This window comes from Giraffa tippelskirchi, chromosome 5, assembly GCF_054371585.1.
Source record: "Giraffa tippelskirchi isolate mGirTip1 chromosome 5, T2T-mGirTip1v1.2.pri, whole genome shotgun sequence".
Taxonomy (NCBI): domain Eukaryota; kingdom Metazoa; phylum Chordata; class Mammalia; order Artiodactyla; family Giraffidae; genus Giraffa; species Giraffa tippelskirchi.
Window position 1 is genome coordinate 80,425,890 of NC_137279.1, and position 16,167 is coordinate 80,442,056.

Genomic DNA, 16,167 nt, shown 5'->3' on the forward strand with positions numbered 1-16,167 from the left:
TTGTCAACCTTTCCATGGAAGGGTGGGGATAAAAACAGGATCATTAATTTGAGGAGTGAGAATTTTATCTTTACCCTCTTGACTTCCAGTTCACTGCAGGGTTGTTCTGGATTCTATTGTCCTGAATTATCTTGGTATGGAGTCCCACCAATGCTGCCTAAAGAATCTATGTCATGCAGTCCCTATGTAACACTGCTGCTGGAGATTTTGCCTGTGATAACAAAATGTGTACTTCCTTTATGCTATCTCAGCTACTGATGTTGCTTCTTGATACTGACTTTCCTCTTAGGTTCAAGTTTTCATGTCTGGAGAAAGCAGATTTAATGACAGTAGGATTGAGTTGCTACGAAGATTTTCCACTTATCATTCCTCATTTCTTTCTGGATAACTTTCCCCATGACCCTCCCTCTTCTTACAAGATAGCAGACACTTCCTAGATTGGACATGGAAGCTATGGGCATTTTTGTCTGTGGTCCAAGGGTGCAATTGACCAGGAAATACGTTAGCCTTATTTTCCATATGGCATATGGTGTGTTAGTGGTTTTGTTGCTAAGTCATGTCCGACTCTTGTGACACCCCCATGGACTGTAGCCTTCTAGGCTCCTCTGTCCATGGGATTCTCTAGGCAAGAATACTGGAGTGGGTTGCCATTTCCTTCTCCAGGGAATCTTCCTGATCCAGGGATCAAACCCAGGTCTTCTGCATTATTTTCCATTCTCAAGTGCTAGGGAAAAGGCTACTACTCATACAAAATCCCCATTAATGGAGAGATGATTTATCATAAGGCTTCTCCAGGGGGAAACAAACAAACAAACAGTGATTTATAGCACGTGCCAATTTCCATGGTGTAAATACTTCCACCACATCCAATTTCAAGCTGCTGCAAGGTCACTGAATTCAGAGATAAGAGATGCACAGAATCAGCTCTAAGCGGTTGGTACAAACTGGCTCGAACACCAACATCCTTCTTTCTAACTTTAAATGTCTTCCTGGAAACTGGTCATCTTTTTCTTCTAATTTACTTCTAGAATTTATCATCAGATTTGATTTAAGAAGTGCTTAGGTAGGAGCTGCTCAATAAGTATGTGTGGAATGAATGAAAGAATAAATGGAATCATCATTGCTTGCTTCACTGACCTCATTCTACAGTGAAGGAAAGTAGTTGGTTTGAAAGATACCCTGAATTAGAAAGGCACTGCACCTGAAGTCAGAAAATTTAGGTTCAAGATCTGGCTCTGTCTTGTAATATCTACCTCCCTTAAGACAAGTCCCTTAATGGCTCTGGGCTTCATTTGGATCATCTACAAACGAGGCTAAGAAGAACCTGCTACAGGATTGTTGCAAGGATCCAATGCAGTAACACATAGTAAAAATTATATGGTGCTATTTTATTGGTATCACTGTACAGAAGACTTTGAAATTTATAAAAGCTATGAGTCAGTGTGTAAGGATATACATCAGAAAGTAAAGTTTAATAAATGGATCTATAAATACAGGGTAGAGAGCATGGATATGGGTTTGAAAACAGATTCTACTAATTTGCTCTGTGACCTGAGAAATCACATCAATAAAATGGAGATAATAAGACCTACTCTAAAAGATTTTGGCAAGAATTAAAATTAGACAATATATCAGTCAAAATAGGCTCAGTTATGCTGTGGCTTCAAACAATAAAGGTTCATTGTTATTTCCCAATCATAATACGTACGCACCGTGTTCACTGCAGATGACCGTGCAATAGCAGGGATCTGCCCTACAATGTCCAGGTGGATAGAGCAGCCACAATCTGGAATGTTATCAGCTGCCTAGGTAGAAGGAAAGAGAGTCTTACACCAGTATGAAAATGATACACATCATTTCCAGTTTCAGCCTCTTGGCCAGAACTAGTCAGATAACCCCACAAACCCCAAATTGGTCAGAAACTATAGTTCTCCGTGAGATACTGCAGACAGACTGAAACAGCGAGTAGACAGCATAATGTATACTACAGATAGCATACATGATAACCCTTGGTCCACTTAAATGTTCCTCCCTGTCTTCTAGATATGAAAGAATAAGATGATTTCAATCAAAAAGCTTAAATTTATTGGCCTAGCATATATTGTGTGAGCGAGTTTCCTTTTGAAGTTTTATGAATTTGGAGGGAGGGGAAAAAAAAACCTACTAGCTTAAAAATGGGTCCCAGAATTTCTTTAGAAAAAAAAAGTGTATTTTGTTTAATATAATGATTAGAAAGCCATTTCGGTTATGGGAAAATAGCCCCACAGCAGGGTGGGTGGACCTCAACCTAAATTACTGTTCATATTAAAGAGAAAAAAAAATTAAAGTTTCTTGAAGCAGCCTGGGAAACTTTCTAGAAAAGAGATTCAAATATTTAATTTAATATAATCTGCTGTGGTACATAGCAATGTAACTTCACCCCCAAATCTTCAACAAAAACCTGCTACACTTTGGGTTAAGTAGAATTTGTAATGGGGCGGAGGATTAAGAGAAAGTGTTTTTTGGGTAAATTTAGGACAAAAGGAAGAAAAAGTTTCAAGCTACATCAAGGACTTAGCACAAAACCGTTATGAGTAACACAATCCCCTGAGAATACTCAGTTACTCTGTAAGGAAATGCTGAGTTTTCCAGCCCAGTAAATGAATTATTTTAATTGAAATATTAAAGGGAAAAGTAGTCGCACTAAGTTGACAGAGATGCTGACATTAAAAAATGATAGTATAGACCTCCATTACGGGTGACTTTCTTTGAGGATGCCATTGGTTAACATTTAAAAAATAATTGAAGTTGATTTCTTCAAGAGATGTCAACATCTTATTAAAACAGATCCAGTACATGAGATATTGAAATGAGTTCCCTGCGGTTCTATTATGTTGTAGGAAGTCAGGACTATTTCTCTTGGGCTGAGGCTGGGAGCCAGCTCTGCACGTATCCTTTGTTCCCGGGCACCCCTCTGTCTTCCTAGCAGTTATTCCACAACTCACAGCCCTTCCTGAGCCCCATGAAAGGGGGTTAATTTACCTCCACATGTCATGTGTTTGCCTCCTGTCAAACAAAATTACATTTCCTGAAATACAAGTGGAATTTTGAGTCATAAATAAGCTTAGGTGCGATGACTGTGAGAAGACCAGATTGTTTTTAATATGAAAGGAAAATCAAAATGGAGTTGGTGTTGCTAAGAGATCTCTCTAAAATGAGGCCATTGAGGAAGTGTGATTTATGCACGTCTCAGCTTGGATGGAATCTGACATTTTGACGTGATGATGTCATCCACAACACCTGCCAGAAACTCAAGAAACTGAACTCTTAAATTTTTTGTGACATTTCAGCTTTTAAAAAAATTTACCCATGCTTACCCATGAAGTCCTGAGAGGATTTACTGAGAGTTAAAGCGGGCTTGTTAGTGGGAGCTGCTCCCCACAGATGTGTGGCCAGAGGAGCCCTGGCAAGGGGAAAAGGCTGCTGCCTTGGCCTCCCCATCAGACCTTAAAGACATGGCCAAAGGCTTTAGTCTCCTTACGCACTTTTGTTTTTACTTTCAATAAAAAATCATTCTGACTTTTTATTTATTGTAAATAATCCTCAGAAAAAAAATTCCTTAAATTATTGTCAGTGGCTAAAGAAAAACTTTCTTCTACTCACCACACTTCTGACATCAAAAGTGTGTGTATGGGTTTCCCACATCAACCGCTTCAACTCTCTGGCACCAAATGAGTATCCTACAATTCAGTTTTGTCCTTCAATTCTGACACCAATTACTCAGAGCTTGCTCAGATCCCAAAGGTTAGGGACTCAGTCCCATAAGACTACCCACCTTTTAGATGCCAGATGCAACAGTGGATCCCCAGGTAACCCACACTTCTGTCCAACTTGGCTACAAATGGGAGGTTTCCATGATTCCCTCAAGTGTGATAACTTGCTAGAGCAGCTCACAGAACTCAGGAGAACACTTACTTCTGTTTACTAGTTTATTGTAAGTGATATAATAGAGGGCAGAGATGAACACCTAGGTGAGGAGATATGTAAGTCAAGGACTAGGTCTGGACCACAGGAGCTTCTGTCCCTGTGGAATTTGGGAACATCAAACCAACCTTATTGTTTGGGGTTTTATGGAGACTTCATTCTATAGGCGTGATTGATTAAATCATTGGTCATTGGTGATTAGTTATTTCAGTCTCCAGCCTCTTTCCCATCCCAGAGGTCAAGGTAGAAGAGTCAGGGATTAAATCAAAGAGTATAACAAAAGATGCTCCTTTCACTTAGGAAGTTACAAAGGTTTTGGAAGCTCTATGCCAGGAACCAGGTGTGTGTGTGCTAAAAGTCACTTCAGTTATGTCCAACTCTGTGGGACCCTATGGACTGTTGCCCACCAGGCTCCTCTGTCCATGGGATTCTCCAGGCAAGAATATTGGAGTGGGTTGCCATTTCCTCCTACAGGGGATCTTCCTGACCCAGGGATCGAATCCATGTCTCTTATGTCTCCTCCATTGGCATGTGGGTTCTTTACCACTAGCGCCACCTGGGAATAGAATCAGGGCCAGAGACCAAATATATGTTTCTTATTATGTCACAATGGCCAAGAAATCACAAAGGAAATAAAGTAGAGAGGAGAATAACTGCAGGCTTCCTCAACTCTTGAGGAGGCAAGAGACATAGAAATGCCAAGGAGGGCATTCTCCCTGCTCACCCTTGACCTCTGGATGGAGAGAGGCAGTGCCTCTGCCTCCAGCCAGGGCAAGACATCAAGGTCCTGAGGGAGAGTACAGCACCTAACTGGGTGCTGACCTGGTACTTGGGAATGACTTTCATAAAATAGGTTGTCTGTTAGTCCACTTACTAACCGCTACACCTTGGGCAAATTCCTTGACCCCATGCCCTCAGTTTCCTCAGTCATAGGATGGGGCTGATAAAAAGAGCTCATAATCCCTTAACCAAGAAACTTGGGGCTAGATAACTGATGGAATTCAGTTTGTTCAGAGCTGAGAAAGGTAATAAGTCGTATCTTATATAAGATAGCAGGGTAGCAGTGTCTGGAGCAGAACCCTGGCAGAACCCTGGAAGCAAACACACTGAAAGACACTGGAGGGCTGAGGAGTTTCCACTGGAGCCCTGACGGCCCTGGTCCTCCACACACATGACCTTAGCCTCGAACTGCTCCTCTCGATGAATTACAGTTTGCCCAAACCGTGGCTGCTGATAGGCACAAAGAATCCTCCCTTTCCAGAGACCCATCCTTGACCAACTGCTCCTGTAACATGATCCCCTGATAAAATCCATAAAAGAATCCTTCCCTTCTTCCCCAAGGGTGAACACTCCTTTCAGGGACTTCTCATACCTGGAATTCTAGAATAAAGGCTTATGCTGCCAGTGCTCTGGTTGCCTTTCCTCCACAACATTCAGAATTTTGTGTGACACATACAGACACATAGTAAGCAGAGTGGATATTAATAAAAACCATAAAGAACCTCCCAGAGGTAAGGTTTGCTGCCAAGTGACTTATGAAAGCTTCCTGTTTTCAGCGCTTTTTGGGTGTGTGTTTGTGTGTTAGTCACTCAGTGAGTGTCTGACTCTTTGAGACCCCATGGACTGTAGCCCACCTGGCTCTCTGTCCATGGAATTCTCCAGGCAAGAATACTGGAATGAATTGCCATTTCCTTCTCCAGGGGATCTTCCTGACTGAGGGATCAAACCCAGGTCTCCCACACTGCAGGCAGCTTCTTTACCATCTGAACCACCAGGGAATCCCCTCAGTGCTCTCTGTATTTTGGAAATGAGAATATGAGATTGAGGACCTGTAGTTCATATGAATGTGCTTAGAATAGTGCTGGGCACATGGTGTGTAATTAATATTTGCCATATTGATTACACTGAGATGGTTCTGTAACTAAGGAACTGTTATTCTGGGAGCTCAGTTTCACAGGTGCACAGAGTGATCACAGCTTAGGCAACACCATGGGAGAGGGCATGCTCTCATTCCTGCACACTGAGAAACAGTAGGGAGTGAGGTTACCGCAATGCCCGCACTCCAGCACCAGGCTCTCTGTTTGCAATTGAGTTACTATGTGTCTTTAACACTCAAAATCAAGTCTATTGAGAGCAATCTGTTTGTAGAGGGCTCTGGTTTCTCACTTTCAAGTTATTTGTTTTTGAATAGGGCAATAGGAACAGAATCAGCTCTATACTTTGAAGAGTGGCCCAGAATCTTTATGGGTGTGAGGGCACAAAGAAGGAAGGAATAACTTCTTCTGATAGAGGCATGGAAATGTACAGTGACATGATCTTAAATTGTCCTCCAAGTTAAATACACTATAGAAATAAACTCAAGTTAAAAATATTTAAAATATTTCACACGATTTAATCATATATTTACTAATTCATTTAACAGTCAGCGCTTGAGCGCTTACTGTGGACCAGGGACTGTTCTGTGCTCTGGGGATTCAAGGTGGAACAAAACAGACAAGGTCCTTGCTGTGGTCTGAATGGTTATGTCCTCCCCAAATTCACATGTTGGAATCCTAACACCCAATGTGATGATGTTAGAAGGTGAGGAGGGCTTGTCTTTGAGAGGTGATTAGATCATGAGAGCAGAGCCTTCATGACTAGGATTAGTGCTCTTATAAAAGAGATTTCACAGAGCTCCCTTGCCCCTTCCACCATGTGAGGACACAGAAGTTTTTGACCTAGAAGAGGTCTATTTTCTGATCATGCTGGTACCCTAATCTTGGACTTTCAGCCTCCAGAACTATCAGCAAAAAATTTCTATTGTTTTTAAGCCACCCAGTCTGGTATTTTATATTAACAACCAAATGGACCAAGAGAGTTCTCCTCTCTTAGGATTTCCATTCTAGCAGAGAGAATGAACTCATGCAATTATTCACTGTTGTAAGTTGTAGGAAGGCAATAAAGCAGACCAATGGCACTAGAAGTGACTGGAAATGACTATGCTCGGTGGGGTGGTCAGGGAGAGTCTCTGTGAAGTTATCTTCAACACTTGAGAAGAGTGAGAAGAAGCTGGCTCACAAACTGCTCACTGAGAAGTAAGTTCTTGGAGGAAGGAAGAGCAAGTATAAAGCCTTTAAGCTTGAAAAGGCTTGAGATGTTTGGGGATCAACAAGGAGACATGTAGCTGGTGCAGGGTGAAAGAGGGGAGGAGCTGTGGTTTGAGAGGAAGGCAAGGAATAGCTCAGGTAGGACCTGCAGGCTGTGCAAAGCAGTGTGGATATCAAGTGCAATGAGTGGCTGTGGAGGGTGTGAGGAAAGAAACAACCTGCTCTAATTTATAACAGACTGGTTCCAAATTGGGAAAGGAGTACGTCAAGGCTGTATATTGTCACCCTGCTTATTTAACCTATATGCAGACTACATCATGAGAAACGCTGGGCTAGATGAAGCACAAGCTGGAATCAAGATTGCCGGGAGAAATATCAATAACCTCAGATATGCAGATGACACCACCCTTATGGCAGAAAGTGGAGAAGAACTAAAGAGCCTCTTGATGAAAGTGAAAGAGGAGAGTGAAAAAGTTGGCTTAAAGCTCAACGTTCAGAAAACTAAGATCATGGCATCTGGTCCCATCACTTCATGGCAAATAGATGGGGAAACAGTGGAAACAGTGTCAGACTTTATTTTTGGGGGGCTCCAAAATCACTGCAGATGGTGACTGCAACCATGAAATTAAAAGACACTTACTCCTTGTAAGGAAAGTTATGACCAACCTAGATAGCATATTAAAAAGCAGAGACATTACTGTGCCAACAAAGGCCTGTCTAGTCAAGGCTATGGTTTTTCCAGTGGTCATGTATGGATGTGAGAGTTGGACTGTGAGGAAAGCTGAGCGCCGAAGAATTGATGCTTTTGAACTGTGGTGTTGGAGAAGACTCTTGAGAGTCCCTTGGACTGCAAGAAGATCCAACCAGTCCATCCTAAAGGAGATCAGTCCTGGGTGTTCATTGGAAGGACTGATGTTGAAGCTGAAAGTCCAATACTTTGGCCACCTCATGCGAAGAGCTGACTCATTGGAAAAGACCCTGATGCTGGGAAAGATTGAGGGCAGGAGGAAAAGGGGATGACAGAGGATGAGATGGTTGGATGGCATCATGACTCAATGGACATGGGTTTGGGTAGACTCCAGGAGTGGTGATAGACAGGGAGGCCTGGCATGCTGCGGTTCATTGGGTTACAAAGAGTCTGACACGACTGAGCAACTGAACTGAAATGAACTGAATTTATAACTACTTAAGGAGTGTGAGAATTTTTTTCATAGTGTGTTCTGGTCTATGATTTTTCTCACATCCTTAATGGAATTTATAAGGAAAAACTTTTTAAAAATTTATTAAGGAGAGAATGGGATAAATGAAGGAAGTAGCATCGACATATATACACTACCATGTACCCCTGGTGAGAAGTTGCTGTATAACCCAGGGAGCCCAGCCTGGCACTCTGTGATGACCTAGAAGGGTAGGATGGGGGGAGGGGAGGGAGGCTCAAGAGGAAGGTGATATATGTATAATTATGTCTGATTTGCATTGTTGTCTGGCAGAAACCAACACATTGTAAAGCAATTTTCCTCCACTTAAAAATAAACTAAAATAAAAATTTTAAACTAAACTAAACTAAAATAATAAATTTTAAAAAATTTATTTTATATATTTTTGGCTGTGCTGGGTCTTCATTGCTACACTTGGGCTTTCTCTCTGGTTGCAGTGGCTTCTCTAGGGTTCACTGGTTTCAGTAGTTGGGGCATGTGGGCTTAGATGCTCTGAGGCATGCGGAATCTTCCTGGACTAGAGATCAAACCTGTGTCTCCTGCAATGGCAGGCAGATTCTTATCCACAGTACCAACAGGGAAATCCAGGAGAAACTTTTAAAGGACTTTTAATTCATTCCAGTTGCTGAATCTATTATGCTAGTAGTCACCCAGGTTACTAACACTGCCTTCAGTTACAATTTAACTTCTAAAATCAAATCATCCCCCACATTATGAAACCTGTGATTGTTGGAAATAAGTCACTTGATCTAGTAAATGGATTTTCTACTGTGCAAAAATATCCTCACATTACATGAATAAGTATTTATCAAATATTAGTTTAAGTAACTGTGTATAGAGCAAAATTTAAACAAAATAAGCCCTATATGCAAGCCATATAATATTTTATCTGTCACAACTTAACTTGCATTTCCCATATTGCTTTCAGGGAAAAACTACTAACAAACAGCCAGGTCACTTCTATCACCCCACGCCACCCCACACCTCCCTGCATCACTCCTGGACTTTTTTTTTTGACTGAATGGCATGCAGGATCTTAGTTCTTCTACCCAGGATTGAACCTACATTCCTGGAATGGAAGTGCAGAGTCTTAATCACTGGACCACCAGGGAAGTCCCAACTCCTACACTTTTTTGATAAGTGAAGGTTTTGATTCCAAGCCTAAGCCTGTCAGAGACTGATTATAGAAGAAACAAGAGGAACATAAGAATGGCTGTTCTGAATAAAATGTAGTGCCTGCCACTTTAAGACTTCTGACCAAAGCCTACTCACTCACCACAAGCAAGAAAGCCAATGATTTTTCTTTGAATGAAACTTTTACCTACATAGGTAGCTTATGTTTGCCTAGGAGACAAAACAGGTCATGTTAACAGTAAACTCTAATTCTATGGCCCTCATCTCCACTCATGACAGTGGGACCTTTATTTCTCTCCAAGATTCTCCCATCACTAAGATGTCTCTTGCAGGCTCACAAACAAATGAAAGCAACCTCCACTGCTTGCTGAGGCCACCGTTGCCTGCTCTGCTTCGTGAGGGTCCTTCTTCTGTTGTCAGGACCGTTAGTTGAGCCACTTGAAAATGGCCACCACTGTGCCAGCTGCTCCACTGTTGCCAAATGTTATTGCCACCATATGCACTTTCAGTTTATGTGGCTGAGTTTCTCTTTTAGTCACGTTTCCCCTTTTCACTGTGTCCCATTTCTAAACTAAGGCATGAGACCAGAGGAGAATACAGAGCTGGACTGGAGGATTAATATAACTGGTAGATGTTTTTCTAAATTCATAACTGAACACTAAGGTTATATAACTTCACCAATCCCAAATACCCGTCTTTTTCACCTCTTGGTATTCATGTTCTGTGTTAATTCCCCCTCTTTGTGTGATGCGATGACACTCCAAGATTATAAAAAATGTTATAAAAAAAGATTCTGGTTTCTATCTTGCTAGCCTTCTCTTTTTCTCCCTCATTTAGCTGCTTCAAGTGAAACCAGCTGCCATGGTGTGAGCTGCCTATGGAGGGGCCCATGTGGCAAGGAACAGAGGGAGGCCATCAGCCAGCAGCCAGCAAGAAACTGAGGCCTGCTATCCAACAGCACACAAAGGACTGAATCCTACCAACAACTGTGTGAGTGACCTTAGAAGGGGATCCATTCCCAGTAGACCTCTGAGATTACGACAGCCTGAGGAATAATCCATTTCCCCTATATAGCTGAACATGCCTGTCTCTCATCAAGGGTTCTTCATACTCCCTTCAACAACAGCTGTCTTCCCAACACATCATGTCTCTGTGCCCATGTACATTCTAGGTCCTCTGCATAAAACCCTCCCCTTCCTTCTCTCTCTCCCACCTTCTCATTGTCTACAAGCTTCCATTTATCTTTCAAGTTTCAACTCAAGAATTGCCTCTGATACAAAGCCTTCCCTTCATGTAGGCCCAAGTTCCTTCTTCTAGTTTCCTTTGCCCGTTGCATAGTTCACTACATAGCACTAATGACACTGAATTATAATTTTTGTAGTTGCTTATCTGTTAATTCAGTTCAGTTCAGTTGCTCAGTCATGTCCGACTCTTTGCGACCCCATGAACCGCAGCACACCAAGCCTTCCTGTCCATCACTAACTCTCTGAGTCCACCCAAACCCATGTCCATCGAGTTGGTGATGCCATCCAGCCATTTCATCCTCTCTCGTCCCCTTCTCCTCCTGCCCTCAATCTTTCCCAGCATCAGGGTCTTTTCAAATGAGTCAGCTCTTCGCATGAGGTGGCCAAAGTATTGGACTTTTCAGCTTCAGCATCAGTCCTTTCAATGAACACCCAGGACTGATCTCCTTTAGGATGGACTGGTTGGATCTTCTTGCAGTCCAAGGGACTCTCAAGAGTCTTCTCCAACACCACAGTTCAAAAGCATCAATTCTTCGGCACTCAGCTTTCTTTATAGTCCAACTCTCACATCCATACATGACTACTGGGAAAACCATAGCCTTGACTAGATGGACCTTTGTTGGCAAAGCAATGTCTCTGCTTTTTAATATGCTGCCTAGGTTGGTCATAACTTTCCTTCCAAAGAGTAAGCGTCTTTTAATATCATGGCTGCAGTCACCATCAGCAGTGATTTTGGAAACCAAAAAAATAAAGTCTGACACTGTTTCCACTGTTTCCCCATCTATCTGCCATGAAGTGATGGGACCGGATGCCATGATCTTAGTTTTCTGAATGTTGAGCTTTAAGCCAACTTTTTCACTCTCCTCTTTCACTTTCATCAAGAGGCTCTTTAGTTCTTCTTCACTTTCTGCCATAAGGGTGGTGTCATCTGCATATCTGAGGTTATTGCTATTTCTCCCGGCAATCTTGATTCCAGCTTGTGCTTCATCTAGCCCAGCGTTTCTCATGATGTAGTCTGCATATAGGTTAAATAAGCAGGGTGACAATATACAGCCTTGACGTACTCCTTTTCCTATTTGGAACCAGTCTGTTGTTCCCTGTCCAGTTCTAACTGTTGCTTCCTGACCTGCATACAGGTTCTCAAGAGGCAGGTCAGGTGGTCTGGTATTCCCATCTCTTGAAGAATTTTCCACAGTTTATTGTGTTCCACACAAAGGCTTTGGCATAGTCAATAAACCAGAAATAGATGTTTTTCTGGAATTCTCTTGCTTTTTCAATGATCCAGCAGATGTTGGCAATTTGATCTCTGGTTCCTCTGCCTTTTCTAAAATCAGCTTGAACATCTGGAAGTTCATGGTTCATGTATTGCTGAAGCCTGGCTTGGAGAATTTTAAGTATTACTTTACTAGCGTGTGAGATGAGTGCAATTGTGCAGTAGTTTGAGCATTCTTTGGCATTGCCTTTCTTTGGGATTAGAATGAAAACTGACCTTTTCCAGTCCTGTGGCCACTGCTAAGTTTTCCAGATTTTCTGGCATATTGAGTGCAGCACTTTCACAGCATCATCTTTCAGGATTTGAAATAGCTCAACTGGAATTCCATCACCTCCACTAGCTTTGTTCATAGTGATGCTTTCTAAGGCCCACTTGACTTCACATTCCAGGATGTCTGGCTCTAGGTGAGTGATCACACCATCATGATTATCTGGGTCGTGAAGAACTTTTCTGTACAATTCTTCTGTGTATTCTTGCCACCTCTTCTTAATATTTTCTGCTTCTGTTAGGTCCGTACCATTTCTGTCCTTTATTGAGCCCATCTTTGCATGAAATGTTCCCTTGGTATCTCTAATTTTCTTGAAAAGATCTTGAGTCTTTCCCATTCTATTGTTTTCCTCTGTTTCTTTGCATTGATCGCTGAGGAAGGCTTTCTTATTTCTCCTTGCTATTCTTGGAACTCTGCATTCAAATGGGTATATCTTTCCTTTTCTCCTTTGCTTTTCACTTCCGGTCTTTTCACAGCTATTTGTAAGGCCTCCTCAGACAGCCATTCTGCTTTTCTGCATTTCTTTTTCTTGGGCATTGTCTTGATTCCTGTCTCCTTTACAATGTCACGAACCTCCATCCATAGTTCATCAGGTATTCTCTCTATCAGATCTAGTCCTTTAAATCTATTTCTCACTTCCACTGTATAGTCATAAGGGATTTGATTTAGGTCATACCTGAATGGTCTAGTGGTTTTCTCCACTTTCTTCAATTTCAGTCTGAATTAAGCAAAAAGGAGTTCATGATCTGATCCACAGTCAGCTCCCAGTCTTGTGTTTGCTGACTGTATAGAGCTTCTCCATCTTTGGCTGCAAAGAATATAGTCAATCTGATTTCGCTGTTGACCATCTGGTGATGTCCATGTGTAGAGTCTTCTCTTGTGTTGTTGGAAGAGGGTGTTTGCTATGACCAGTGCGTTTTCTTGGCAAAACTCTATTAGCCTTTGCCCTGCTTCATTCTGTACTCCAAGGCCAAATTTGCCTGTTATTCCAGGTGTTTCTTGACTTCCTACTTTTGCATTCTAGTCCCCTGTGATGAAAAGGACATCTTTTTTTGGTGTTAGTTCTAGAAGGTCTTGTAGATCTTCATGGAACTGTTCAACTTCAGCTTCTTAGGCGTTACTGGTCAGGGCATAGACTTGAATTATCGTGATATTGAATGGTTTGCCTTGAAAACGAACAGAGATCATTCTGTCGTTTTTGAGATTGTATCCAAGCGCTGCATTTTGGACTCTTTTGTTGATTATGATGGCTACTCCATTTCTTCTAAGGGATTCCTGCCCACAGAAGTACATATAATGGTCATCTGTTAATTAACTAGGCAGAAATTTTCCTAAAAGGTAGGGACAATGTCTATTAATATTTGGTATCTTAGCACTTATTATAGTGCCCCCAGGGCTTGACTGACTCACTCAATGCATACTTATGTAATGCATAAATCTAATACATAAATGCATAAAGAGAGGAAATTTTGGCCTCTGGCAGGCAAAGTGGATGTATATCTTATCTTGTTATAGATACTCTTATTTATACTCAAATTATTATGATAATAATGTGAAAGACTAACTTTTAGTAAAAATTTTAATTTAATAATTTTCTTCTGACTGACAGATAACTTACTTTTCCTATTTAATATTACTAAATCATTTAAATACTAGGAAGATTACTCTTCTAAAGCTTAGTTGACATGCTTTTGATTAAAAACACTTAATTTAAAAGATGTTTGTTAATATGTCTTTTTATTTACCAAGCATTATCTAGGCAGGTGGAAAACATGTCCTGTAGATTGACAGGCATCCATAATTATTCCAAAAATATCTGGGAAACCATTGTTAGTCAAATATAAGTGTGCATGAAAGAGTAAAATGTAAAACTTAAGGTAGTCAACCAAAGGTTTGTATTCAGTTCAGTTCAGTCACTCAGTTGTGTCCGACTCTTTGTGACTCCATGAACTGCAGCATGCCAGGCCTCCCTGTCCATCACCAACTCCCGGAGTTTACCCAAATTCATGTCCATCGAGTCGGTGATCCATCCAACCATCTCATCCTCTGTCGTCCCCTTCTCCTCCTGCCCCCAATCCTTCCCAGCATTAGGGTCTTTTCCAATGAGTCAGCTCTTCGCATGAGGTGGCCAAAGTATTGGACTTTCAGCTTCAACATCAGTCCTTCCAATGAACACCCAGGACTGATCTCCTTTAGGATGGACTGGTTGGATCTTCTTGCAGTCCAAGGGACTCTCAAGAGTCTTCTCCAACACCACAGTTCAAAAGCATCAATTCTGTGGCGCTTAGCTTTCTTCACCGTCCAACTCTCGCATTCATACATGACTACTGGAAAAACCATAGCCTTGACTAAACGGACCTTTGTTGGGAAAGTAATGTCTCTGCTTTTAAATATGCTATCTAGGTTGGTCATAACTTTCCTTCCAAGGAGTAAGCGTCTTTTGATTTCATGGCTGCAATCACCATCAGCAGTGATTTTGGAGCCCAGAAAAATAAAGTCTGACTTTATTTTCCCACTGTTATTTATTTATTTTCCCACTTTTATTTTCCCACTGTTTCCCCATCTATTTGCCATGAAGTGATGGGACCAGATCTTAGTTTTCTGAATGTTGAGCTTTAAGCCAACTTTTTCACTCTCCCCTCTCACTTTCATCAAGAGGATTTTTAGTTCCTCTTCACTTTCTGCCATAAGGTTAGTGTCATCTGCATATCTGAGGTTATTGATATCTCTCCCAGCAATCTTGATTCCAGCTTGTGCTTCTTTCAGCCTAGTGTTTCTCATGACGTACTCTGCATCTAAGTTAAATAAGCAGGGTGACAATATACAGCCTTGACGGACTCCTTTTCCTATTTGGAACTAGTCTGTTGTTCCATGTCCAATTCTAACTGTTGCTTCCTGACCTGCATATAGGTTTTTCAAGAGACAGGTCAGGTGGTCTGGTATTCCCCTCTCTTTCAGAATGTTCCACAGTTTATTGTGATCCACACAGTCAAAGGCTTTGGCATAGTCTATAAAGCAGAAAGTGATGTTTTTCTGGAACTCTCTTGCTTTTTCAATGATCCAGCGGATCTTGGCAATTTGATCTCTGGTTCCTCTGCCTTTTCTAAAACCAGCTTGAACATCTGGAAGTTCACAGTTCACATATTGATGAAGCCTGGTTTGGAGAAGGTTTGTATTATGGCTTTTTAAGTCTGGGAATATTTGATTAAAGTGAAGGTGGATGATAAGTGTGGTAGAAAGGACATCTTACTAATGAAAAATCACATGCATGGGCATTTTCCTGCTGAAAGTAGGGGTGGCCAGTGAAATTTCTCAGTAGCTGCTTGAGGAATTCCCATTTAGTAAAATTATTTTTTTTTCAGAAGGCATTAGAAAAAAAAAACCCCAAAACAGAAGCCACAGTGGAAAGCATTAAATCTCAGAAAAGAAATTAATGAAGCAAACAACTGATCTGCAGAAGAGAAAGTAGGAACAGAAAGAATGGAACAAAAGTAACAATCACTGAGATGACAATTAGAAATTACTGAGCATTTGTGATGTCTCAAGTACTATGCTGGGTATTTTCAGTGTATTATCTCATTTAATCTCCACAAAAATCCAGTGAGGTAGGAGCTATTATTCCCCCCTTTTAATGAGGAGGAACTCATCCTATCAGGGTCATGCATAGGTGGCTTACTCCAAAGCTAGCTCTTTTCACCACTTCACTAAGCAACCTAACATTTGAAACATGCATACTGCAAAGAAGAAAGTTCCTAAGCAATTGCAGGTAGCCTGAGAAACTTCTACAGTTGGTATAACTGTCCTGACACAATTCATTTTGTCAACAGCATGTAATGTGTGCCTACCTGATGCCTGGCATTGTTCTCGGTGCTGGGATACTGCTCTTGAACTAGATGAAACTGGGACTGATAGTGACCCAGACAAATAAACAAGGGTAACACCATGTAAAAGATGTTACACCTTTCATCAGGATGGAACCCAG